Below are 25415 nucleotides of genomic sequence, written 5' to 3'. Positions count from 1 at the left end.
TAATTAGACCCCTCCTATTGGAGGGATTAATCAAGGAGACGGTACAACCTTCCCATCCTGAACCACAAAAGAGGGCTGAGCTGTACATCTCATGTCTGGGCCAGTCCCATAGTACCCCCACTCCTTCAACTAAACACTATGATTGTGCCAGTAACTCTTTGACACCCCAGGAGGAAAGAGAGCTTATTGCCTCCTATGGAGAGTTACCAGCGAGGGAACAACAAGAAATTATAAATAGGCTAGACTCACTTAAACTTCAGCTCCTAAGTATCGCCTGCAACGGAGTTCCTAGGAATAATACCCACTCTAACTTAGCGGTGCCATGCCCCATGGAGGCGGAAACAACAAGCCCCCAATATCCAGCATATAAGGTGCCATCGGCATTGGATGGGAAGGTCTCACGGCTGGAGGCAGACTCTTCTCCTTCCCTTCACGCTGGTAACTCATCCCTGCTTTTAATAGACTTAACTGTTCCCTCTGAGATTAACCGATCAAAGAATGAATCTCAGGATAACACTCCCCTGGATAAATCGTCGCCCCTGCATCCCTCCATGCCGGACTTGGAATCAACATACATCGAAGACCATCCTCGACCTGTGACGGTAGTGGCCACTCCAAGTCAGGCTTCTCCACCAAAAATCCAAAAATTACGTGAGGAAGACACTACAATGTCGAGAGTCAACACAGAGTGGACTGAAGACCCAGCAGGACATATAAATCAAATGATCACAAGTGTATCGGTTAGATCCCCAAAGAGGACGGCTCCAGCGGACTTGGCAGGAGCCTCCCCAGAGCCTAGTTGGGCTCGACAGCTAAAAACGCCAAATATTATCTCTACTCACCAGGATGCTAACTCTTTTCTGCCCCCCAAAAATTCTGGCCCTTGTGATTTGATCGTGCCACAACCGGATCGCACCAGAGCAAAAGACTCACCACAACCGGCGCGCACCAGAGCAAAAGACTCACCACACCAGGACGTCAACATTCAGCAAAGGAAAATAATGGACTTCTTTAAGGGAGCGTCCTTGCTGCATAAGAGCTCCCCACAAGAATTTAAATGACGGTTAGCCGGACAACCCAAAAAACCACCAATAGCGATCCTCTGTTGGAACATCGCTGGCTGGCGTAGGAAAAAATGTGACCCAGAATTCCAGTCGTATATCAATTCGTTTCATATCATTCTATTGCAAGAAACTTGGGAGGAGGGTGAAATTGTCATAAATGGATTCAACCTTCTATCTCTTCCAGCTTGCCCCTCCCAGAAAGGACGGCCAAAAGGTGGTCTAGTAATTGGTATCTCACTGAAGCTGCATTTTAAATTGTCATTAGTTTTGACTGCTCCCCCCTATGCTTTATCCGGGTTGATGTCGGGGGGGGGGGGAATATCACTGCTAATCTCCAATGTCTACCTCGCGCCAGGTGGTTCGTCCCTTGAACTGCATGACAGATGGGAAATATTGGAAGATCATTTAGTATCATGCCGAGTTAAATATTCCAATAGCCAATCCTTAATTGGGGGTGACTTTAACGCACGCATAGCAGCAAATTGGGCTGATTTAACTAAAGCTAAATGGTGGTCAGCTCCATGCCTCGAAAATTATGATTTGATACATGCCTTGAGGAGAACCTCAAAAGACTCTAAAGTAAACGAGGCTGGTGTACTTCTTTACCAAATGGCTATTCGCCTAAACCTAGCACCCCTGAATGTTTGCTGCCCTCCCGATATACCGGGGGAGTATACTCACCTAGGCATAAAATCAAATAGTGTACTAGATTACCTTTTAGCCTCGAGTGATTTGATGCCGAAAGCTCTCTCTTTTAAGATTGACAATATTCAGTTCAGTGACCACCTCCCACTTGCTGCTACGCTTGACCTAGACTGGCACGGGGACGAGTACAGTCATCCAACTCAATTAGACACTAACACAGAAAACCCAGTAGAGGGTATTAATACGACATTACGAGTGAAGGGTATAAAGTGGTCTGCAACGCAGGCTCAAAAATATTCTGAATTTTTTCAGCAGGAGATCATACAAACCTATTCACCCCTTGACATAACTTCATATGAACACGACCAAACTATTAATCTATTTGCCAATCTGTTGAATGACCTCACGTCATTCTTTACTGTCCCAACCCACCTGGCAAATCGGGCCCACTCCAAGACAGGTGCACTGTGGTTTAACCGTAATTGCAAACAAGCCAAACAACAGAGCGACTATGCTTCCCAAGGAGTACTATCAGGCAAAATCAGCTTACAAATATGTGCAAAAAAAGGCCAAACAGGAATAGCAACTGAACCGCTGGCACGCACTTATAGCTGCCTCAAATACCCGTAATTCCCGAAAATTCTGGCTGTTGGTTAACAGAAAATCTAAAAGATACCCCCTAACAGTTATCCCTGCCCCAGTCTGGGAATCCTTTCTAAGGAACTATTTTGCCTTACCAGACCTTAATATTAATACAATCGATGGATTCTAGCTCCCTGTTTGGCCACCCACTGACCCGGAAAAAATCCACGGACTCATTTCTAATCTCAAAGTTGGAAAAGCCCCCGGTCCCGACCTAGTCCCGGCGGAAGCTATAAAACTTCACGCAGACTGGTGGGCGAAAATCCTGGCCGTTACTTTTGATGCCGTAAACAACAGTGGGAAGGTTCCAAGAATATGGAAGGATGCGATTATTATTCCAATTCATAAAAAGGGCTCAACAGATGATCCGGGAAATTACAGGAATATCAGTTTATTATCAATAATTGGGAAAATATATGCACGGTTCTTGTTATCTAAGCTTACTAAGTGGGCCGAAGAGAACAACCTGATTGGGCCTGAACAGGCTGGTTTTAGATCAAATCAGTCAGCGGTCGATCATGTCTTAGTTTTATACCACCTTGCCCGGAAATATTCCGCCCCAAATAGAGGCCAACTTTGTGCGGCCTTTATTGATTTAAAGGCCGCTTTTGACAGCATCCCCAGAGGACTACTTTGGGGAAAACTAGCACGATGGGGAATAGACAAAAGACTTTTGTGGCTAATAACTAAATTGCATGATGGATCGGCCGCTAGGGTGAGAATCACTCCGGCAGGCGACCTCTCAAATCCAGTAACCATCAATAGAGGTGTTCGTCAAGGATGTATCCTTGCTCCGACCCTTTTTAATCTATTTATAAGCGATATGTGGGCGCCTCTGATAGATTCTCAAGAAACGATCCACGCCCCCCCGTCTTGCCCAATATCGTTGCCCCCTTCTACTCTACGCAGACGACGCAGTGATCCTATCTTTTTCAAGAGTTGGCCTTAGGAGGGCCTTAAAAATTTTCGATGCTTACTGCAAATCAAATTTTCTTACAATTAATCATGCAAAGTCCAAAGTCCTAATTTTCACCAAGAGTCGAAAAACCTATAATTGGAGAATAGACGGGAAAGCCATAGACCAAGTTTTTAAATTTCAATACTTGGGAGTCCTTCTCCAACACAACATGGGCTGGAAGGTCCATCTTGCATATGTATTAAATAGAGCTAAAGCCCTTTCCTTTGCGCTACTGCGTTTTTTCTTTGCAGATGGGGCTTTCCATATTCCTTCAGTGTTAAAAGTTTTCAAGGCAAAGGTGATTGCAACAATAGCATATGCAATCCCAATATGGGGGTCCTTTGTTAATCTAACCCAATTGGAGGTAATCCAAAACCAACTGCTAAGAAGGTTGCTAAAATTACCCAGGTGTGTAGGCAATACTGCTATACGACTCGAACTAAATGTGACATCTCTAGAAACCACACTATGGAAATGCATCCTCTGTTACTGGTTGGCATTATGGCATAAACTCCCAAATCTCCACTTGATACAGTGTCTCTGGAGAGATGACTTCCCTAGCCCTTGGGCAAAAATAATACATGGGAAACTTGTGTCCTTAGGACTATCTCCATCTGAACTACTAAAATTGGATTTAATTTCTGCCAAGAGAATTATAACTCACAAATTAGAGGAGATCGATTTACAATTTAATATTGTGACAGGTGGCGGCACCTGTTCGCCGATAAACCTTGGCTTAACACCACCAATGAAACTTCCATCTTATTTAACTACCTTAGCCATGATGATGCACAGGTATGCCTTTATAAAGGCTAGATTCAATGTTTTCCCATCAAATGTGTTGGGTAACAGACTCTCCAACGGTCAGATCTCACTCCTCTGTGACTGTAAAAGTGGATCTATAGAATCGTTATATCATATAATCTTCTCTTGTCCATTACATTCGGCTTCACGGTCCAAGTTTCTGGCCCCATATTTCTCGAGAATTGCTGACAGACCTCAGGAAGCCCAAATAATATACTTATTAAACGACGAAGACTCAAGTAGATCCCTTGCAGTCGCTAGATACCTGATTAATGTCTTATTTCATAAGAGGAGAAATGGATCACTGTATGACTCTGACAGCTTAGCCAAACTTAAGAACCATCAATAAGTGCCAGAACTAAGACGGATATCCCCCAAAATCCGAGGGATTTGAATTGTGGTTGATATAGAGGGAGCTTATTGTATATAGTGTTTACCTAATTGAAGTAAAATTGGTTTTATATGGGTGTTTTAACTTGGAACTGTTTAAATTGTTTGTTTATGGATAAATTTTGATGTACTGTTTTAGATATGGGCCAATGGCCGTAATAAATCAAATCAATCAATCAATCTTCACAGCTTGGATGCATCGATACGCAACATTCTTTTTGTTCCAGATGCTGCACACACCCTACTGAGCGTCTCGCAGCTGACTGAACAGGACATAGACGTTTCCTTCAAAAAGAGGAAGTGCACCATCACCAAGAAAGATGACTTTGTATTGCATGCTGATTATGTTGATCATTTGTTTGTATTGCATTATGATGATTCTCTTGATGTTGTGCAGGATGAAACTTGCTGTATTGCAGATACTAACGAGGTTTTGCATGCAGGATGTATTCATGATTATCACAGAAAACATGGTAATTTAAACTTTGAGGCAGTTTCCAAAATGCCTGCCTTAGTTGAAGGTATGACTATTAAACCCTGCAGGTACCACATGAAGTGTAAGGCATGCGCAGCAAACAAGGTCAAAATGGCTGCAAAAGGTAAGGTGTCTAGTAGACAAGCTACAGAACCATATCAGGTAGTGCATGCTGATCTCGTTGGTCCACTATCACCCTCTTTGGGTGGAACCAGGTACTTCATGGTTCTCATTGATTCATTTTCCAGGTATATTCATGTGTTCAATCTCAAGTAGAAATCAGAAGTGTTTCCTAGGTTCAAGGAATTCTGTGTTTGGTTGCAAAATGTGCATGATAAACAGGTGAAATGTTTGTTTACGGATCGAGGAGGAGAATTCACTTTTCAGCAGTTTGAAGCTTTTCTGACTGAGAAAGGAATTCAACATGACCTTTCAAGTCCACGGTCTCCTTGGATGAATGGACTTTGTGAAAGGGCAAGCCAAACGTTGCTTCAAGGCTTGAAAACCTTGCTGCATGGTGCCAATCTTCCAGAGAGTTATTGGGCAGAAGCGCTTGGCTGTTTTGTTAATACTAGTAATCACAGATTATCATCATCAATTGGTTGTACCCCCTATGAAAAAATGTTTGGCAAGATACCATTCATCAAGCGCATGAGAATTTTTGGTTCTGACATGTGGGTTCAAACACCACAAAGCTCCAAGTTAGGCAAACGTGGTTTGCATGGTATCTTTCTAGGATATCAGAAAGGTTCTTACAGAGTAATGATGACTGACACTAATACAGTTAGGCTCACTAGAAGTGTTGAGTACAATGCCAAGTGGGGGGAGAATGTGAGAATTTTCCAATGTTATCCTGATGACAGTGAAGAGTCTGAGGATAAAAAGCAGCAAAACCCTACACCCACTGATGAAGGTTCTGATTCTGAATCTGAAACTGAATCATATGGTTCAGAGGATTTCAAGAGTGCTAAGGCCTCTGTGACGCTCTGAAGGCTCTGATCGAGAATTGGAGGAACCACTGTTCACTATAGGCCACTTTTCTCCTAAGAAAGAAGAGGAGAGCGTTGAAGACTTATGTCTAATTCGCAGGTCTGAAAGAGCCACAAAAGGAAGACCTCCAAAGAGATTTGCTGATAAATTTGCTAAAGCAGCTAAAGCTGTAACTGCTGTTAATAGCTCCAAGAAGGTATTTGAACCTTCAAGCTTCCAAGAGATCCAGGCTTTGGACTCGAAGGATGTTGAGCCCATGCTTAACTGCCATGAAGGCTGAGCTTGATTCCTTAGAGTGGAACAACATATGGGAGCTAGTTCCGATAGTTCCAGGGATGAAACTGCTTGACAGCAAATGGGTATTCAAAGCAAAGTTAGATCAAAATGGCAAGATAGTCAGACACAAAGCCAGACTGGTAGCCAGGGGTTTTTCACAGGTACCAGGTGAAGACAGGTAAAACAGGGATTTGTTTGTTCTCTGAAGAAGTCCCTATATGGTCTCAAGCAAAGTGCACGATGCTGGCAAGGTAAAGCTGATCCATGTGTATTTGTCAAAGAGGAAGGGCAAAAGAAGCTGTATTGCTTGTTTTATGTTGATGATATTCTTTTCTTTTGGAAGGATGTCAAAATGTAAAATAGCGCCCTAGCTCAACTGAAGGAGCACTTTGACATGAAAGATCTTGGTGAGGTAACCAACTACCTATCTCTGGAAATAGAGAGAGACCAAGATGGTAATATTTTAGTACACCAGTCACAGAAAATTGCTGATGTGTTAACCAAATGAAACCTGATGGATGCTAACCCTGTAGACACACCGATGACAACAGGTTATCAGGTAGATGATACTGAAGAAGCATTTTCTGACACTACATTGTACAGAAGTGTGCTAGGCAAACTAAACTTCATTGCCAGGTGTTCAAGACCTGACATTGCAGTTAGTACTAATTTGCTAAGCAGACAAGTCAACAATCCTACTGTTAAGGATTGGAAAGCTCTGAAATGCATAGCACACTATTTTAAAGGCACTATGTACTACAGACCGAGATTTAACAATCAGAAGTCTGGTGGTCTTGAGATATTTGCAGATGCAAGTTTTGGTAGTGACACTACAGACAGGAAAAGCACGTCTGGAGTTTGCTACATGTACAACCAGGGTCTATTTGATTGGTCGTGCAAGAAGCAAATAACAGTAAGCTTAAGTTCTTGTGAAGCTGAACTGAATGCACTGTCTTATTCACTTGTGGGTTATTCACTTGTGGGTTGTGAATGGTTGTTACAATTGTGTAAAGACATGGAAATTCCTGTAAGGTGTCCAATCCAGGTTTATCAGGACAACAAAGCATGTTTGGCTTTGCTGACTTCTGAAGGTTGTAAGCAAAGCACGAAGCACTTGCAATTGAAGCTGCAACATGCTAGGGAATGTGTTCAGAAAGGACTCGTAACGGTGTCCTACATGCCAGGTAATGAAATTCCTGCTGATTTATTGTCCAAGGTTGTTCTGAAGGATCAACACTGCCTATGTACAGAAATTGGGTTTGTACTGAGATTGTACTAACACACTGCCCAGTGGTGTTAACAGAAAGGGGGAGGATGTTAGTTTCTGTTTGCCCCTGAGCAGCTGCGTAGAGTCACAAGGCTCTGTTTACATTCCACACATTCCATACTGTTGGAAGTCTCACGGGAGACAGGAGACGAATGTGACGTTAGTGGTTTCTTTTTTATATATATATAAAATTTTTTATTGGTTTTACAAAATTTTTTTAAAACAATACAAACATATAAAAAGACATACAAACACGTATAATTTCATAACCTTTTTTTCATAAACCTTGTTTCTCAGACTCCCCCATACCTCCCCTTTCTGCATCCCAATGTCCAAAATTTTTTAGCAACTTCTAAATATTTCTGTCAAGCCTCTGTCCTCTTAATCTTTCCTTCAGTCTAATCTTATATCACTGTAACCCTTTCTTTCTCAAAACCTCGACATTCTAACATTCATCAAGTTTATAGTAGTCCTTAAGGTAGATTTTAAATTTCTTCCATTCTTCTTCCGCCGTCTCCTTTCCCTGATCACGGATTCTGCCAGTCATCTCGGCCAATGTCATGTAGTCCATCACTTTCATCTGCCATTCTTCCAGAGTGGGTAGATCTTGTGTCTTCCAATACTTTGCGATAAGTATTCTTGCTGCTGTTGTAGCATACATAAAGAAAGTTCTATCTTTCTTTGACACCAATTGGCCGACAATGCCCAAGAGAAAGGCCTCTGGTTTCTTAGGGAAAGTACATTTAAGTACCTTTTTCATTTCATTATATATCATTTCCCAGAAAGCCTTAATCTTCGGGCATGTCCACCAAAGATGATAGAAAGTACCTTCAGTTTCTTTACATTTCCAACACTTATTATCAGGCAAATGGTAAATTTTTGCTAGCTTGACTGGGGTCATGTACCACCTGTAAATCATTTTCATAATATTTTCCTTTAAGGCATTACATGCCGTGAATTTAATACCGGTGTTCCACAACCATTCCCAGTCAGCAAACATAATGTTATGGCCAATGTCCTGTGCCCACTTAATCATAGCTGATTTAACTGTTTCATCTTGTGTATTCCATTTCAGCAGCAAATTATACATTCTTGACAAATTCTTAGTATTGGGTTCTAACAGTTCAGTCTCTAATTTTGATTTTTCCACCTGGAAGCCAATTTTCCTGTCTGAATGTGACGTTAGTGGTTTCTGTCGGAATTTCCACTCGGCCGAGCTGATAAGGCTCACCTTCCAACCGAGCCTCCGTTCTCACCTCCGACGAATAATTAATGACCTTGAGCCTTTGATGAGGCTCCAAGGCACATTCTGTTCATTATGCAGAGTTTCCAGCAGCATGCGGAAGTGATGAGATTTATGGCTACATTGCAAAGAGTTTTCTAAGCTACGCAGTCAGAAAAGACATTCTCTCTCTATGAAAGCAGAGCGCAACTGAACAAAGGAACAAAAGAAACAGGAAACCACTAATGTCACATCCCGTCTCCCTTTCCCGTGAGACTGGACTGTCTCTGGAATGTAAACAGAGTCCTGTGACTCCAAGCAGCTGCTCAGTGGGAAACAGAAACTAACAGTTTCCTATTCCTGTGTTCCTTTGTTTGTTTCAGTTGCTCTCTGCTTTCATAGAGAGAGGATGTATTTTTCTTTGCTGTCTGCATAGCGAGAAATAAAACTCTTTAGCCATGTAGCCATAAATCTCATCGCTTCCGTGTGCTGCTTTGATTCTCTGCTGGACGGGAATGTGCCTGAGGCCTCATCAAAGGCTCAGGCCGGTAATTATCGTCGGGGGCAATTCTGAAGGAAAATGAGCTTTATCAGCTTGGCCGAGTGGAGATCCCGACATTTTTAGTTAATAAGATGAATTGTAAAGATATGATACTAGATATGAACTAGCCTGCTTGCCTTCAACTAGCTTGCCTACCTGGAAGGGTCGCAGCAAGTGCGCATTGATAATTACTGATCTACTGGAGGTACAAATAATTAAATAATTAAAAATATATAAGTAAATAAATAAATAATATAGATAGGTAGATATAATTAGTAATAATATTAATAATAAGTAATAAATAAATAAATAATAAAATTATATATATATATATATATATATATATATATATATATATATATATGCAGGTTTTGGTGTCTTCGGGTGTCTTCCCGTGTAAGAGTCGGGGTGTCTGTGCGACGTTTCGACGAGGTCTCACTCGTCATCTTCAGGCTGGTGCTTTCGGCTTCTTGTTACTGGAACAGAGCAGAGTCTGGTGTTTGAGTTCCTATAAATACTGTTGAGGGGTGTGGTGTATAGCCTCCAACGTTCTGGGCAGAGGGGAAGTTCCTAGATTAGTGTGCCTTTTCTTCTTTTGTTCCTTAATTACTTGAGGGATATCTTGGGTGATTTCATGAGTGATATTCTGAATATCACTGGGTGGGTCATTAATTACTTGAGGGATATCTTGGGTGATTTCTTGAGTGATATTCTGAATAAATCACCCAAGATATCCCTCAAGTAATTAATGACCCACCCAGTGATATTCAGAATATCACTCATGAAATCACCCAAGATATCCCTCAAGTAATTAAGGAACAAAAGAAGAAAAGGCACACTAATCTAGGAACTTCCCCTCTGCCCAGAACGTTGGAGGCTATACACCACACCCCTCAACAGTATTTATAGGAACTCAAACACCAGACTCTGCTCTGTTCCAGTAACAAGAAGCCGAAAGCACCAGCCTGAAGATGACGAGTGAGACCTCGTCGAAACGTCGCACAGACACCCCGACTCTTCTTCGGGTGTCTTCCCGTGTAAGAGTCGGGGTGTCTGTGCGACGTTTCGACGAGGTCTCACTCGTCATCTTCAGGCTGGTGCTTTCGGCTTCTTGTTACTGGAACAGAGCAGAGTCTGGTGTTTGAGTTCCTATAAATACTGTTGAGGGGTGTGGTGTATAGCCTCCAACGTTCTGGGCAAAGAGGAAGTTCCTAGATTAGTGTGCCTTTTCTTCTTTTGTTCCTTAATTACTTGAGGGATATCTTGGGTGATTTCATGAGTGATATTCAGAATATCACTGGGTGGGTCATTAAGTGTAGATTAGTTGCTAAAGCTTTCGTGTCTTGACCTCTTGAGCTTGTGAAGAGTTTTTCTGAGAAGATGGCTGTGCTGCATTTAGTTGTGCTCTGGCTTGGCTTCGTGTATAGGGGCGAGCTATGGTTTTGTGCCTTGTGCCAGCCAGATCTGTGTAGGGATTGCAGGGGGGTGCAGCATCCGGAGGTGCCACTATAGTTTGGCTACTGGATGGAGTCTGTAATATGTCTGTGGAGAGGGTCTGGGTTTGGGTCTGGTGTGGTTGATTGGTGACGGCGTTCTGTGTGCCTCTGGTTCTGGTGTCGGTTTTTGTGGGGAGGGCTAATTTCCAGATGTCTGGCAGGCGGGACGTGTCGTCACGCTTGTTCATGTTGTGAGGGTGTTTCTCTATCTCGATGGCTTCCATGATTATTCTCTTGTGGTGATGTTCCATGTTAAAGAGCAATTTGGAATCTGCAAAATTAATTTCATGTCCTGTTTCTTTCATGTGTTGGAAAAGAGAGGAAGTTTTTTCTTCTTTTTTGACGGCATTCTTGTGTTCTGCGATACGTGCATTTATTCGTCTGTTTGTTTGTCCAATGTACGTGGCTGGGCAGACTTTGCAGGGTATTTCATAGACCCCTTGGTTTTCCAGCTGGATTTTGTCTTTTGGGTTTCTGAGGATATTGGCTATTTTTTGGTTGGTGCAGAAGGCTGTTTTGATATTGTGTTTATGGAGGATTTTGCTGATTTTGTCTGTAGTGCCCTTGATATAAGGAAGGAGGGCCATGCCATTGTTTTCCTCTGTGTCTTGGTTTTTGGGGGGTGTTTCTTTTTGGATTAGCTTCGTAACCCTGTTTTTCTGGTATCCTGCAAAGTCTGCCCAGCCACGTACATTGGACAAACAAACAGACGAATAAATGCACGTATCGCAGAACACAAGAATGCCGTCAAAAAAGAAGAAAAAACTTCCTCTCTTTTCCAACACATGAAAGAAACAGGACATGAAATTAATTTTGCAGATTCCAAATTGCTCTTTAACATGGAACATCACCACAAGAGAATAATCATGGAAGCCATCGAGATAGAGAAACACCCTCACAACATGAACAAGCGTGACGACACGTCCCGCCTGCCAGACATCTGGAAATTAGCCCTCCCCACAAAAACCGACACCAGAACCAGAGGCACACAGAACGCCGTCACCAATCAACCACACCAGACCCAAACCCAGACCCTCTCCACAGACATATTACAGACTCCATCCAGTAGCCAAACTATAGTGGCACCTCCGGATGCTGCACCCCCCTGCAATCCCTACACAGATCTGGCTGGCACAAGGCACAAAACCATAGCTCGCCCCTATACACGAAGCCAAGCCAGAGCACAACTAAATGCAGCACAGCCATCTTCTCAGAAAAACTCTTCACAAGCTCAAGAGGTCAAGACACGAAAGCTTTAGCAACTAATCTACACTTAATGACCCACCCAGTGATATTCTGAATATCACTCATGAAATCACCCAAGATATCCCTCAAGTAATTAAGGAACAAAAGAAGAAAAGGCACACTAATCTAGGAACTTCCTCTTTGCCCAGAACGTTGGAGGCTATACACCACACCCCTCAACAGTATTTATAGGAACTCAAACACCAGACTCTGCTCTGTTCCAGTAACAAGAAGCCGAAAGCACCAGCCTGAAGATGACGAGTGAGACCTCGTCAAAACGTCGCACAGACACCCCGACTCTTACACGGGAAGACACCCGAAGACACCAAAACCTGCATTCCTGTACCCGTGAAAATCTACGAAAGCATATATATATATATATATATATATATATATATATATGCATTAATAGTAAATATAGCTTGTTTCATTTACAGTCTACTCATTGCACAATTTAACCCCTAGGGGCCAGTGTAGTTAATACTGAACTAATCACTGACTAACATTGTACCCAATTGGAGCCAGTGCAAGCAATACTGAACTCGCTAGCCTTTGAAATCCGGTCAGTGTGATGGCTCCAGGGAGAAATCAACAGGCTTCTTCTCCTAGTGCAAATGGGGCTGGCACCCAAGGCGGCTCTCAAATGCCCGCTATGCCATGCATTTGTCTGATGAGATAAAGTCCATACCTAATTTTTTGTTAATTAAAACTCTTTTGTGTTTTTTTGCAATATGTGTCTCTTGAAAACAAATTATGTCTAATTTCTGTTTTTCGATTACATGCTCAATCCTGTGGCGTTTGGCTTTACAGTTTAAACCATTCATGTTCCAGCTCAGTATTTTAAGATTGGCCATTGTCAGTCAGTTACAATATCTGTTTTTTCCACTGTTGCTCCTTCCAGTGATAGCCGCTCCAAGGCAGTTCTTTGTTCTGCTACTGAGTCCCCCCTGTCATGTCTTGGATCTAGGTCTCTCCTGTGTTTTTCAAAGAATTCTCTTGCCTGATGTTCTGATGTCAATCTATATCTCTTTTTCACGAATGTAAAGGATATACCCTCTGGGTATTCCCATTTGTATCTGATGTCTGCTCTCCTCAATCCTGTTGTTAAAAATCTATATTTAGTCTTCCTAAGTCTCAGTTTCAGTGGAATTTCCCGAAAGCTATCCGCTTTCTGTCCAGCAACCACAAGATTGTCCTCAAAGCTCTTTTGAAGGATTGCATCCTTCATTTTTTTTGAAACTAGTGTTAATAGGACATCTCCTGGCTGCTTCCTCATTTTATTTTCATGCGATCTAATTCTAAAACAGCTCTCTGAAAGTCCTTCCAGCCAGTTTTTCCTTTCTCCCATCCACTCTGAAATTATCTGTGTCCCATATGTTTCCAAATTCTGTTCTGTGTCTGATTCTGGTAGGCCTCTTATTCGTATCGTCCTGCTCTTTCCCTTAACTGTATAAGGAGAATCTGGTCTTCCAACTCATTTTGTTTCTCCTGCACCCCTCCCAGTGTCCCCAACACCCCTTTTTGTTCCTCTCTCAACTCTCCTACCTCCTCCTTGGTTTTTTCTAATTTGTCTACTTTAGTTTCCAACTTGTTAACTTTCTCTCCTAATTTGCGTGTTGAGTCCCACAGTGCCACCCACCAAAAATTTCACACTTCACACGTAAATTTTTGTTTAAGGTTTTTGGCATAAATTTGGCCACAACTTTATTTAAATACAAAAATGTGAGTGGTTGCTTAGGCATTGGTTATGACTATCTGTCCATGCCCTCAAGGACAGTGCTGGCCCTTCCGGACACCAACGGAAGCCAGCGTGGGAAACAAGTATTGGGTGAGAAATCTGAAACTGGGCGACAGTCCCTCACTTCTCACCCTCATGTTCCGGTGGGGCTTGCACGGCCGCAGGTCCGACTCCGGGGACAAGGACAAGTTGTATGGCAAGCCCCTGGATTCCTTTAACGGAATTCCCTTTCCGCATCATTTGGAGGGGTAGGCACTTACCCCTCCAAGCACCAATTTAACCAATGCCTAACCGCCATGGAGCCCTCAGCTCACCGCCAAACCACTCACAGACCCAACCAAGACCCCAGCTTGGTCACCACCGCACCAATCCAAGCCTCATTCCCTGAAGCCGAAAGGTGCACGCCATCAGCTCGAAAAAATGATGGCCTCTGAAAACGAATCTCGGGGTGGGAAATCACATCTCCACCCAGCTCCCGAACCTTTTTGGCCACTGCAGAATTAATGCGTTTTCTGACCCTTTCAGTGGCAGCCGGGCAACGACTGCCCCTCCAAACGCAGCGTTGCAAAAGGTTCGACCAAAATATTTTTGCTGTTGGCACCATTGCCTGCAGCGTCTCCATGTCTCTCAAAATTGCGGCACGTAATGACAGACAGTCCATGGGCACCAGGTCGTTCTCACCAAGCTGCACCACAACAGCAGCTGGGGGCCCCTCCAGGAGCAACTGCCTCTGGATGCTTGGCAGGAACTCTGACCACCGCATCCCACGTCTGGACAGCCAAGACAGACGAATGTGCGGAGGAAAGCCGAGATCTGGACCCACTCCAGATTGCCGTGCTGCCACGCCAGCCCAATGGACGATACTGTGCCCCACCATCCAAATGCGGATCACCGCCAAACCTAATAAAAAAGGAACAAAAACAATGTAAGACACCAATTGTCAGCGAACATAACCTTTGAAGGCATTCGATTTCCACCGGCCCAGATTCTTTATTCTGGCAGCTGACAGGCCCCAGTGGGCTGCTGTCGTTGCAGCCCCGATCCTAAAAGAATGGGGGGCAAAATCTTGGGCTGCGCCACCGCAAGCCAGAATCGCTTTACGCATCACCTTCGCAAACTGGTGTCTAGCCAGGGGCAACCCATTCTCATGCCTAAAGAGAGGCCCATCCCCTTGGGCGCGTACCGCCAAGTATTTATTAACATCCTTTACCGGGCAAGGGCCTGCTGCCCCCGTAGCAGGGAGACGAATAAGTGCCCCTTTGCCCCTTTGATCAATCTTTGAATGCCTGATTGTGATTTGCAATTCGCTGGGGGACAACTGCACATCCTGGATGAAAAGGCCCCTAGAACTACCATCTTTATGATCTTCGACCACAAGCTCACCCACTCTTAAAGCTCCGTAAAATGCAATAGAAAAGGCAGCCGAAAAGAGGCGGGCCTCATACTTAGACCAACACACCACCCGCAGTTTCTTACGCATCCTGCTCAATAAGTCGAATGTAATGGGGTGTCTGTTTTTTGGCTGTGAAGGACAAAGTCTGCTCCAACCTTCGAGGGCCCTGCGAACAATAAACTTCCCACACGGGTCCTTGTCATAGAATGTCTTACTAAAAAATGCTATAGCGGCTGCCTGCATCCTGATAGTTTTTGCAGCGCGCCCCAATTGGAATAAGTGCGCCAAATATTTCAAAACCTGCAATGAAGTGGGTGGAACCCCCTTTAACGCGCTGGCAGATTGACGCATAAATGCCAAAAAATCAGCCCAAGCTTTCATGTAAGATCTCAATGTAGAAGGGGAAACCGATGCCGCTACTCCCTGCAAAACTAATTGCTGCCAAGGTTCCAGAGATGATCCGGGAAACACTCCGGACGCATCCGCGCCCCTGGAACCAGTAGTCTGAACCGCTCCATCTGAAAACGGGACAGAGCATCAGCAATTTCGTTAGACAACCCAGGAATAAAACGTGCAGAAAAAACTATATTATAACGTAAACAATGCAATACAAAGGACCGCAACAGGGCCGACACCCTGGGGGAGCGTGATGACAGTTTGGCCAGCACGGACACCACCGCCTGGTTATCGGTCCAGAAGCAGACACGGCGGTTCCTGAACTCCTCGACCCACAAATGCACTGCCACTGCAATTGGAAAAAACTCGAGAAAAGTTAGGTCCCGCGTAATCTCTCCTCCCTGCCACTCAACTGGCCAACGTTGAGCGCACCATCGGCCCTTCCAATAAAGACCAAAGCCTAGGGAACCCGCAGCATCTGAATGTACCTGGAAGTCATTATGTAAGTTCAACGTGTCTTGCCATAATGACACCCCATTGAATTCCTCCAGGAATTCTAGCCAAATGCCAAGGTCGGCCTTCACCTCGTTGGAGAGGCGCACCCTATGATGTGGGGCCTTCAACCCTGCAGTGAGTCGAGCCAAGCGTGAACAGAAGGGGCGCCCAGGAGCCACCACTCTGCACGCGAAATTCAGGTGTCCCAAAAGCGACTGGAGTTGCCTAAGAGACACTTTCTTCAGAGGAAGCAATTCCTCTATTAGCTTCTTCAAAGCCACCAGCTTGTCACTTGGTAAGCTAGAAGTTTGCGAAACCGTGTCTAACAAGATACCCAAATAAGTGAGCTGGGTCGAAGGACCCTCCGTCTTATCTGCAGCAAGCGGAACCCCTAGTTCCTGCGTAAGGTCGGCGAATGCTTGCAGCAGCACCGAGCAATTGCCGGTATCACAGGCAGAGGCCAGTAAAAAATCATCCAGATAATGCGTGACTCCGCCCAGTCCTGTTTTAAACTTGAGTGCCCACTCCAAAAAAGTGCTAAACGATTCAAAAGCGGCGCACGCTATTGAACAACCCATAGGCATAGCTTTGTCAAAATAATAATTGCCCTCAAACTGGAAACCAAGGAGCCAAAAATCCTCAGGATGAATTGGCAGAAGGCGAAAAGCCGATTCAATATCGCATTTTGCCAATAGCGCCGCTTGGCCAAACTTCCGAATCATCTTGACCGCCTGATCAAGAGAGGCATACTTCACGGAGCAGAGCTCCGGAGGAATAACGTCGTTGACCGACGAACCCCTGGGATGGGACAGATTATGAATTAAACGAAATTCACCCGGGGCCTTTTTTGGTACTATACCCAATGGGGATATATGCAAATTATAAAAGGGGGGGCGCCAAAAGGACCAGCCATACGTCGCATAGCCACCTCCTTTGCAATCTTTTTGCGAGCAACCAGAGGTAGCTCGCGAACTGATTTTTGGTTAGCAGGATTCCGTGCCACGGGAGGCATGGCTACCGGAATCCGGAAACCAACAGAAAAACCATCACTCAAATAACTTGCAGCCTCCCTATTGGGGTAAAGGTGCAACCAATTTTGTAGAACGGGCAGGTGAACAGGAGTAAAAGCCAAGGAGGTCAGCACGCTATTTTCCTGTTCCTGAAGTTGAAGGGAGGGGGGCTGGCTTGGGGGGTTGCTGGGAACCCCCCTTTCCCCCACGAAAGGGCCGCCGACTTCCGAAACAAGAGGAGGCGGGGTGCGAACCATTGCACTTTTCGCACGAGTGAGCATACTTGCACCCCTGGCGCTGACAGGAACCCTTGTTAAAATCCCAGCACAGTAAGCGACGGCCAGGTCTAAAAGCCGCAGTCTTTGACTTCGGCTGTTCTGGCACCTTTTTATCGATGAGTGGGGCTACGTGGGTGGTCCACACATCGAGATCCTTACGATCCCAGCGGGCCGAGGGGATCCTGGCTGCACGGCGTCTGAAATTCTCATCATACTTGATCGCAGCTTTTTCACCAGCTTTTGTGAAAGCAGAGCGAACAATAGACAGATAAACTATCAGATGAAGAGATCTCCGGGGATAAGCCGCCGTGACTACACCAGCAAAGACCTGGAAACAGTCGAGCCAATGCTCAAATGTCCTGTCTATAGTGGATGCACCAGGGCGTTTTTTGGAAGAATTCCCCTTCTCCTGATCCTCCGAGGGTGGGGCCAATTTGAACATATCTACATAACGGCCGTTCAATATTCTGGACCGCAATTTCGTCGCCAAGTGCGATCCTGGAATAATGTCTCTGGCCGAATTGGTAGAGACCTTGACCTCTGGTACCAACACACCATCCCTACACTCTTGTACCGCCCCATACTTTGCCCGATGTGTGTTGGCCCTCCGTTCCCAAGCCCACCGCGGGAGACCCGAAGCTGTCTCGCCAAAACCCCAATAAAGTTCCATAGAATTCCCCGCCTCATCATCAGAACACGAAGATGACGTACCAGAATAAGAGGAAGATGTGTCATCCCTCCTCCGCTTGGCGTGCTTGCGTGAAGACTTCCTGCGGTGACGTTTACCGCCTGAAGACCTTCTGGCAGGGACAGGTAAGGTGTCTTCCTCAGAAGACTCCGAATCAAGATCCGGCTGCGCTAAACCTGGAGCTGATGGAGGAGAAACCCCAAGTGAGAGGCCAGAAGCCGAAGCCACCTCATCCGAAGGTTGGGAGCGCACACTTCGACGGGTGGAAACAGGCAAAGGGTTACGCCTTCCCGCGGCCCTCCCAGAGGAACGGCGAGGCCTTTGTGACCGGCCACGAGCAGCAGGTGAGTCACGGGGCCTGGCTAACTGAAAGTCCGCCATCAAACCCCTGGTTGATGAAACATCTCTCCCATCTTCGCTAGATGACGGTGACGCTGGAGATGACGCCACAACCGGTCGTGTACGGCTTCCAGACGTGGAAGGCTGGGCAGAGCAGTGCTGCAAGAAACCATCCAATTCGGCAGCGAAGCGGGACAAGGCTACCGGATTGCCAGCCATGCTGTCCACCAAGGATTGCACCCTTCCCACCGGTTGACTTGGGGTGGGAGAGCGAAGCGCTTGTGATGGGCCCCTAATAGGCCGTTTCGCACCAGAGGTTGTGCCAGGACGAGCAGCAGCTTTCTTCGGTGCCATAACTGCTAGGTGGAATCAAATTGAGAATTAATAGGTGCCGCCGCCCCGCGACACTGCTGGACCCGGGTAAAGTTGAAATTAAATAAAGTAATTAGTAAAATCACACTATCTATCTATCTATCTATTTATCAATCTATCTATATCACTTATTATGTATTTATGTATTATTATTTATTTATTAATATTTAATGCAATTGCGTCCACCAATAAATGCTAGAGAACAAGCCAATTTTTTATTATTAGTATTATTATTTTAATTTATTTATTTATTTTATTTTAACTGCACCTCCCTCGTACCACCAGCAGAGGGCGCCCGAGAGCCCCAAGCTTCCACAGGATAAGGCGCAGTACCTCACTGCGCCACCAGGGGGAGCCTCCACGGATGAACCAGGCTGCAGTAACCGTGTTCGGCCACCAGGGGGAGCAGCCAGCAAGGCGCGACAGCCCGAGAAAACCTCTTCTCGCGGTATCGCGCCCCTAGGAGAGCCCAAAATGGCGGGCGCAAGCGCGAGCCGCCGCTCCCGCTCCCGGGGAAGCGGCCGCGCTAATTTAGCGAAGCGGAGAGGGGAGGAAAGGGGGAAGCCGGGCAATCCAAGGGGTCCCGGTCCCCAGCGCCGCCGCGCCGGCCCAGCAACGCTGCTGCCGCCGGAACTGAGAACCAGCCCCAATCAGGCCGCCCGCGCCTCCACGCTGCTCCCCGCCAAGCAGGCAAACCGCGGGACGGAAAACCCAAGAACCGGCGCCTCCCGCAGCCCCAAGGGGTCAAAAGGACACTCCGCCGCAAGGGAGGCCCTGCTGCGGCCCTGGGGAGAGGCCGGGAAGCGCACCGTTCTCCCGCGGCGCCCAAAAGCCGCGAAAAGGTAAGGGGGGGAGAAAGTATTTCTTTTTAAGGAGGGAGGGAAAGGGCTCAAAGCCCAGCACTACCGCCAGTAGGCCCAATAAGCTTGACGGAGGCCCCACCGTCCACTCCTAGACCCCCGGCCCCGGCACCAGTACTTACTCGCGGGGGGGGGGAGTTCAAAAGGCGGACCTCGACAGCCGTGGGCAACCGACAGCGTTCGCCCTGAAATTCGGGCGAAAACCCGAAGCCCGGCCCGAAGGCAGGGCCCGGAAGGCCGGGGGGGGAACCCGCCCTCTAGCCTTAGCCGAACTGGTTGCTCCTCTTCCTTTTAATTAAAAGAACAAACTGAAATGAATAATATTAAATATAATTTACGGAGAGGATGAGAGGGAAGAAGGGAATGGAAATGGGGAAACCAAATTAGAGGAAGGGAAAGGAAGGGGGAGCAATCCTAACTAGGCCCAATGAAATCGAAAGCAAAAGCAGAGTACAACCGTCTCAGCGCAGCTCCAGATCCAATGCAAAACGGCCAAGAGAGCGTCCAACGTCTGGCCCCTGTATTTAAAGACTCTGGCCCCTCCCACAAATTGGCCACAATTCAACTTCCCCAGCAACCCAATTTAACCACTTAAAGGCTTGGGTTCCTCACCAAATTTGCCTAGTCACTATAGGGTGGCCTGTTTTTCCCAACCGCAACACGTGCTCTCTGTTATAGAGAACACGCTATCCCAAATTGTTCTGTCAATACTCTGTTTGAGTTTTCAATATCTCTATGAACTTGTTCAATCCATGTTTGATTGGATTTTTCCATATCACTGTGAAACTGTTGGGTGAGGCTTTGCATAATAATAATAATAACAATAATAATAATAATAATAATAATAATAATAATAATAATAATAATAATAATAAATTATTATTTTTAAAATGATATTTATTAAAGTTTCAGAAAAGGTTACAAAAATAAGAAAAAGAGAAAAAAAAGAGAGAAAATACAAAATACAGAAAAATAAAAACAATTAAAAACAAATCAATCTTTCCATGCCTTGTCTTTCATTTACTTGTTTCCCTGACCTCCTCACACCTTCCTTTTTTGTATTCCAGTTCAGTTAGTTAATTCAGCAAATCCTTTCCCTCTTTGTTTTTATCTTAATCCTTTATCTTAATATATTATAACTTTAGATTCTCACCTGTTAACAATTCATTTTTACATACTCCTTTGTAACATTGCTGCTAAAACCACTTAACTTCAACCCGACATCATTCTAACATTCATTAATTTTGCAGTATTTCTGTAAATAGTCTTTAAATTTCTTCCAATCTTCTTCCACCGACTCTTCTCCCTGGTCTCGGATTCTGCCAGTCATTTCCGCCAGTTCCATATAGTCCATCACCTTCATCTGCAATTCTTCCAGGGTGGGTAGATCTTGTGTCTTCCAATACATTGCAATAAGTATTCTTGCTGCTGTTGTTGCATACATAAAAAAGTTCTATCTTTCTTTAACACCAATTGACCGACCATGCCCAGGAGAAAGGCCTCTGGTTTCTTCAAAAAAGTATATTTAAATATCTTTTTCATTTCGTTATAAATCATCTCCCAGAATGTCTTAATCCTTGGGCACGTCCACCAAAGGTGAAAGAATGTACCTTCAGTTTCTTTACATTTCCAACATTTATTATCGGGCAAATGATAGATTTTTGCAAGCTTGACTGGTGTCATGTACCACCTGTATATCATTTTCATAATATTCTCTCTTAAGGCATTACATGCCGTGAACTTCATACCTGTGGTCCATAACCGTTCCCAGTCAGCCATCATAATGTTATGTCCAACATCTTGTGCCCATTTAATCATAGCAGATTTCACCGTTTCATCCTGAGTATTCCATTTCAACAGCAAGTTATACATCTTTGACAGAGTCTTAGTTTTGGGATCTAACAGTTCTGTTTCCAATTTTGATTTTTCCACCTGGAAGCCAATTTTCTTGTCCAAATTGTATGCCTCCATTATTTGATAATAATGAAGCCAATCTCGCACTTTGTTTTTTAGTTTTTCAAAGCTCTGCAATATCAATTTATCTCCCTCTTGTTCCAGAATTTCCCAATATTTCGGCCATTTGGCCTCCATATTGAGCTTTTTCTGAGCCTTCGCTTCCATCGGTGACAACCACCTTGGGGTTTTATTTTCAAGTAGGTCCTTATATCTTATCCAGACATTAAACAATGCTTTCCTGACAATATGGTTTTTAAATGCTTTATGTGCTTTGACCTTATCATACCACAAATATGCATGCCACCCAAATACATTGTTGAAACCTTCTAGATCCAAAATGTCTGTGTTTTCAAGAAGTAGCCATTCTCTCAGCCAGCAGAATGCGGCTGATTCATAGTAAAGTTTAAGGTCTGGCAGGGCAAATCCACCTCTTTCTTTTGCATCCGTTAGTATTTTAAATTTTATTCTGGGCTTCTTGCCCTGCCAGACAAATCTAGAAATATCTCTCTGTCACTTCTTGAAACAGTCCATTTTATCCAAAACTTGCAGTGTTTGAAACAAAAACAACATTCTTGGCAATACATTCATTTTTATCGCGGCGATACGGCCTAGCAATGAAAGCTTCAAATTTGACCATATTTCTAAATCTTTTTTCACTTCCATCCAGCATTTTTCATAGTTATCTTTAAATAAATTCACATTCTTAGCTGTCATATTAACCCCCAGGTATTTCACTTTCTTAACCAATGTTAAACCTGTCTCCTTCTGAAACCTCTCTCTCTCAATCACTGTTAGATTTTTCTCTAAAACCTTGGTTTTTAACTTATTCAGCTTAAATCCTGCGACCTGACCAAATTATTGAATCAGTTCCAATACTCTTTTAGTACTAGATTCTGGCTCCTGTAATGTCAATACTAAGTCATCTGCAAATGCTTTCAATTTGTACTGTTTGGCTCCGACTTGTATACCCTTAACCAATTGGTCCCTTCTAATCATATTTAAGAGGACCTCCAGGACCGATATAAAAAGCAATGGGGAAATTGGGCAACCTTGTTGTGTCCCCTTCTCTATCTTAAATTCCTCCGTCACCACATTGTTAACAATTAGTTTGGCCTTTTGTTCAGAATATATTGCACTTATACCATTTCCAAAACCTTGACCAGCCCCCATCCCCTGTAGGTTCTTCTTCATAAAACTCCAGGAAATATTGTCAAAAGCTTTCTCCACGTCCACAAATATCAAAACTGCCTTGGTATTAATATTCACTTGTAATTTTTCTAAACTGCTAATTATATTTCTCGTATTATCAGACAAGTGTCTACCCAGGAGAAAGCCTGCTTGATCTTTATGTATCTCTTCCACTAGTACTTTTTTTAAATCTTTTAGCCAAAATATCTGCAAAATTTTTATAATCCACATTAAGTAGAGATATGGGGCGGTAATTCTTAAGCTGTGTCTTCTCAGACTCAGTTTTCGGTATAAGTGTAATGTAAGCTTCTTTCCACGACCCTGGTGCTTTTTTCCCTTCCAAAATTTCATTACAAACTTCCTTTAGTGGTTGTATTATCCAGTTTTTCAAAGATCTATAGTATCTTGAAGTTAAGCCGTCTGGCCCTGGAGATTTACCCAATTGCATATTTTGGATGGCACCCTCTACCTCCTGTTCAGTTATTTTATAATTCAACATTAGCTTGTTTTCTTGAGAGACTTTTTGTAATCCATTTATTTTCAAGAATCGATCTATATTGATTTCTTTCTGTGGCCCTTGTGTATATAGTTGTTTAAAATACCTCTGGAAGCAATTTCTAATCTCAACTGGGTTCTATATATTCTTTCCTTCCACTTCTAAATTTATAATGGTGTTGAGTTTTTGTCTCTTTTTCATTTGCCAGGCCAGCAATTTCCCACATTTATTAGCCGACGCAAATGTTTTTTGTCTCATCTGTTTAATTTTCCATTCTATTTCCTGATTCATCATTTTCATATATTGTACTTGATGTAACTTTATTTCTCTCAAAATCTCTTGCGACTTTGGTTTTGCTCTCAATTTCTTTTCACCTTCCTTTATTTTCTTCAAAATTTTGTCTTTCTTCTCATTTTGAGCTCTCTTCTTTATTACATTCTGTTGTATCAGAAACCCTCTCATAACCGCTTTACTTGCGTCCCAGATTACTCTTTTTTCAACAGTAGTATTCATATTTATCTCAAAATAATCTCTCAAGGTTTTTTGGGCCTTCTTAGTCACTTCTTCATCCCTAAACAAGGTGTCATTCATCCTCCATCTAAAAGAGCCAATTGGTGATAGTTTCATCTCCATCTTCACAGCGTTATGGTCGGAGCAAGTTTTAGGGCAAATTTCCACTTTTCTTGTCTTTGGAGCCAGTCCTCTAGTTACCCAAATTTGGTCAATTCTTGTCCATGTCATTTTGGCTTCAGAGAAGATGAGATTTATGGCTACATGGCTAAAGAGTTTTATTTCTCGCTATGCAGACAGCAAAGAAAAATACATCCTCTCTCTATGAAAGCAGAGAGCAACTGAAACAAACAAAGGAACACAGGAATAGGAAACTGTTAGTTTCTGTTTCCCACTGAGCAGCTGCTTGGAGTCACAGGACTCTGTTTACATTCCAGAGACAGTCCAGTCTCACGGGAAAGGGAGACGGGATGTGACATTAGTGGTTTCCTGTTTCCTTTGTTCCTTTGTTCAGTTGTGCTCTGCTTTCATAGAGAGAGAATGTCTTTTCTGACTGCGTAGCTTAGAAAACTCTTTGCAATGTAGCCATAAATCTCATCACTTCCGCATGCTGCTGGAAATTCTGCATAATGAACAGAATGTGCCTTGGAGCCTCATCAAAGGCTCAAGGTCATTAATTATTCGTCGGAGGTGAGAACGGAGGCTCGGTTGGAAGGTGAGCCTTATCAGCTCGGCCGAGTGGAAATTCCGACAGAAACCACTAACGTCACATTCGTCTCCTGTCTCCCGTGAGACTTCCAACAGTATGGAATGTGTGGAATGTAAACAGAGCCTTGTGACTCTACGCAGCTGCTCAGGGGCAAACAGAAACTAACATCCTCCCCCTTTCTGTTAACACCACTGGGCAGTGTGTTAGTACAATCTCAGTACAAACCCAATTTCTGTACATAGGCAGTGTTGATCCTTCAGAACAACCTTGGACAATAAATCAGCAGGAATTTCATTACCTGGCATGTAGGACACCGTTACGAGTCCTTTCTGAACACATTCCCTAGCATGTTGCAGCTTCAATTGCAAGTGCTTCGTGCTTTGCTTACAACCTTCAGAAGTCAGCAAAGCCAAACATGCTTTGTTGTCCTGATAAACCTGGATTTACAGGAATTTCCTTACAGGAATTTCCATGTCTTTACACAATTGTAACAACCATTCACAACCCACAAGTGAATAAGACAGTGCATTCAGTTCAGCTTCACAAGAACTTAAGCTTACTGTTATTTGCTTCTTGCACGACCAATCAAATAGACCCTGGTTGTACATGTAGCAAACTCCAGACGTGCTTTTCCTGTCTGTAGTGTCACTACCAAAACTTGCATCTGCAAATATCTCAAGACCACCAGACTTCTGATTGTTAAATCTCGGTCTGTAGTACATAGTGCCTTTAAAATAGTGTGCTATGCATTTCAGAGCTTTCCAATCCTTAACAGTAGGATTGTTGACTTGTCTGCTTAGCAAATTAGTACTAACTGCAATGTCAGGTCTTGAACATCTGGCAATGAAGTTTAGTTTGCCTAGCACACTTCTGTACAATGTAGTGTCAGAAAATGCTTCTTCAGTATCATCTACCTGATAACCTGTTGTCATCGGTGTGTCTACAGGGTTAGCATCCTACTATCAAGAATTT

The 25415-nt window shown here is 44.0% G+C and overlaps 2 long non-coding RNA genes across 2 annotated transcripts in view; one reads left to right on the top strand and one right to left on the bottom strand.

The window, feature by feature from the left end:
• The window catches only part of LOC309523341, a 708831-nt gene that overhangs the window by 677548 nt on the left and 5868 nt on the right, over positions 1 to 25415 (bottom strand). The window lies entirely within an intron of this gene.
• The window catches only part of LOC309523349, a 521358-nt gene that overhangs the window by 495163 nt on the left and 780 nt on the right, over positions 1 to 25415 (top strand). The window lies entirely within an intron of this gene.

This window comes from Podarcis vaucheri (genome assembly GCF_965113315.1).
Source record: "Podarcis vaucheri genome assembly, chromosome: W".
Classification (NCBI taxonomy): domain Eukaryota; kingdom Metazoa; phylum Chordata; class Lepidosauria; order Squamata; family Lacertidae; genus Podarcis; species Podarcis vaucheri.
The sequence above is the reverse complement of the archived record's forward strand: the minus strand, read 5'-3'. Positions and strand labels throughout refer to the sequence as shown.